Source organism: Microtus pennsylvanicus, chromosome 3, assembly GCF_037038515.1.
Source record: "Microtus pennsylvanicus isolate mMicPen1 chromosome 3, mMicPen1.hap1, whole genome shotgun sequence".
Taxonomy (NCBI): domain Eukaryota; kingdom Metazoa; phylum Chordata; class Mammalia; order Rodentia; family Cricetidae; genus Microtus; species Microtus pennsylvanicus.
Window position 1 is genome coordinate 114787392 of NC_134581.1, and position 2876 is coordinate 114790267.

Genomic DNA, 2876 nt, shown 5'->3' on the forward strand with positions numbered 1-2876 from the left:
GTGCCTCTGCTTTCATTGTTTGATATTTATATGTTGTCATATCATAACAACTTGCACAGCCTATCTAGGATGTGAATCATTCTTTTGTCCAGCAGATCCATGCTGTGCATACCCATTATAGACTTATAAGCCAGCATGACTATCAGACTGCCATAATATCACTGTGCTATTATTCAACTGACCCTAATTTTTTATATGTGCTTCTTTTTTATTGATTTTTATTGAGCTCTACATTTTTCTCTGCCCTCCTCCCTGCCTCTCCCCTCCCCTTAAGCCCTCTTCCATGGTCCCATGCTCCAAATTTACTCAGGAGATCTTGTCTTTTTCTATTTCCCATGTAGATTAGATCTATGTATGTCTCTTTTAGGGTCCTCCTCATTGTTGTCTAGGTTCTCAGAAATTGTGATTTGTAGGTTGGTTTTCTTTGCTTTATGTTTAAAAACCACTTATGAGTGAATACATATGATAATTGTCTTTTTAGGTCTGGGCTTCCTCACTCAAAATAATGTTTTCTAGCTCCATCCATTTGCCTGCAATTTTCAAGAGGTCATTATTTTTTTCTGCTATGTAGTACTCCATTGTGTAAATGTACCACATTTTCCTTATCCATTCTTTGGTCGAGGGGTATTTAGGTTGTTTCCAGGTTCTGGCTAAGATAAGCAATGGTGCTATGAACATAGCTGAGCACATGTCCTTGTGGCACAATTGAGCATCCTTTCTTTGGATATATACCCAAAAGTGATATTACTGGGTCTTGAGGAAGGTTGTTTCCTAATTTTCTGAGAAATCTCCACACTGATATCCAAATGGCTGTACCAGCTTGCATTCCCAACAGCAATGCAGGAGTGTTCCCTTTACCACAAAACCTATCCAGCATAAGGTGTCATCAGTGTTTTTGATCATGGCCATTCTTATAGGGGTAAGATGAAATGTCAGAATTATTTTGATTTGCATTTCTCTGATGACTAAGGATGTTGAGTATTACCTTAAGTGTCTTTCAGCAATTTTAGATTCCTCTGTTGAGAGTTCTCTGCTTAGGTCTGTACTCCATTTTTTTTTATTGGATTATTTGTTCTTTTGATGACCAATTTCTTGAGTTCTTTGTATATTTTGGAGATCAGCCCTCTGTCTGATGTGGGGTTAGTGAAGATCTTTTCCCATTCTGTAGGCTGTCTTTTTGTCTTGTTGACTGTGAACTGACCCTTATTTTACACAAAAAGGCCACAAAGCACATGAATAGTGGCAATTCTGATATGTAACAGTGAATCCATCAAATTCTTCTAGTGCAAGGTGAAAACATAATAAAATCTTGAGAAACCATATTTACATAACTTTTATTGCAATGCATTGTTATTGTTTTCTATTTTATTACAGCTGTTATTTTCTTACTGTGTCTAACATATAAACTAATTTTTAACATATGTATATAGAGGGAAAAGTCACTGTATATATATATATATATATAGTGTTTAGTGGTGGCCTTGGGCATCTTTTAGTGCTTTTTTTAAACATAACTGTCACATAGTAAGGAATTATTATATAAGTCAAAAAATTAACCCCCAAAACATTGTTATGTCATTTTTGGGGTAATTGAACCTCACTAGTTAAATTTTTTCTGTGCCTTTCAGAAATTTTTTTAAAGTATGATGTCATTCATATTGTTAGAGTCAATAGGAAGAGTGTGGAAAAGTAAATTTACTTCATCTTCCAGGAAGCAGGTGTCCTCTGTTTGGAATTTTAAAACATTGGACTATATCATAGAATCATCCAAAGACTTTGTCTCACACAGTCGGAATATGTTGAAATCAATGTCCAGCCCCTCAGAGGAAGAACATATTTGTAGAATGTACCTCTAAGGGCTAATTAAGTACAACCAACAGGATGAAGGCAAACCCTGGTACAGTGTAAGTAGGTACTTAAAGGAGAAGACTGGAAAACAGGCTGGACAGGATAGCCAGGTGAAAATACAGGAGGAAGATGGCTGTCTCCAAGCTAAGAGAGGTCTTGCCTTTAGAAACAAAGTATTATATTTTAAGCAGCCTAATTTTTAGTACTTTGTTAATGCTGCCTCAGCAAAGAGAGATAGAACCACAGCATTACAATAAGATATTGATTTTGTTTAATATTCGGGGGGGGGGGGAAGTTCTGCATGAAAAAAATTTAGTTACTCATTTTTCTTTCTTTTCCTTTTCACTTAGACTAAAAATTTACAATTGTAGCAGCCAGCATATGTTCCCCCAAAGAATTACTTTTCTCAAGGGGAGATACTCTTAAAAAGTATTTAAAAGTAAAAATCTGGAAATTCGTCTGTTTCTCAATCTGTTCCACAGCATACTAACTAGAATCTCTAAATGCATGAGGGAAACACCTGTCTGATACAGAGATGGATAGTTCCAGAAAAGAATCAAATCTGGGGGGTGGGACAAATGTGACTGCATTGATGTGTGCACAGAAGCAAGACTGACTATTAGACATGGAGACAGAAGATTAGAAGAGATAAGAAAGAAGAGAATGTAAGGAAGGGGTAAAGAGAGCAGAAGATAGAGAGATGCAATGTGGGAAAATAAAGAAGAAAAAGTCACAAATCTCCGTTTTCTTGTTTATAAAACATTACTGACAGAATTCCATAGAATTCTTTCAAAATGGAGATTACTGTTTGATAAAAATGTTTTAGAGGAAAAAGCCAATGATGTACAAAATAAAAGAATGCTCTGAAAAAACCTGTCTCTGCCTCCTGAGTCCTGGGATTAAATTTGGCTGGGCTAGAGAGATGGCTCAGCAGTTAAGAGAACTGCCTACTCTTCCAAAAGTACTGAGTTCAATTCCCAGCAACCATCTGTAATAAGATCTGGTCCCCTCTTGAGGAAGAGACCTGG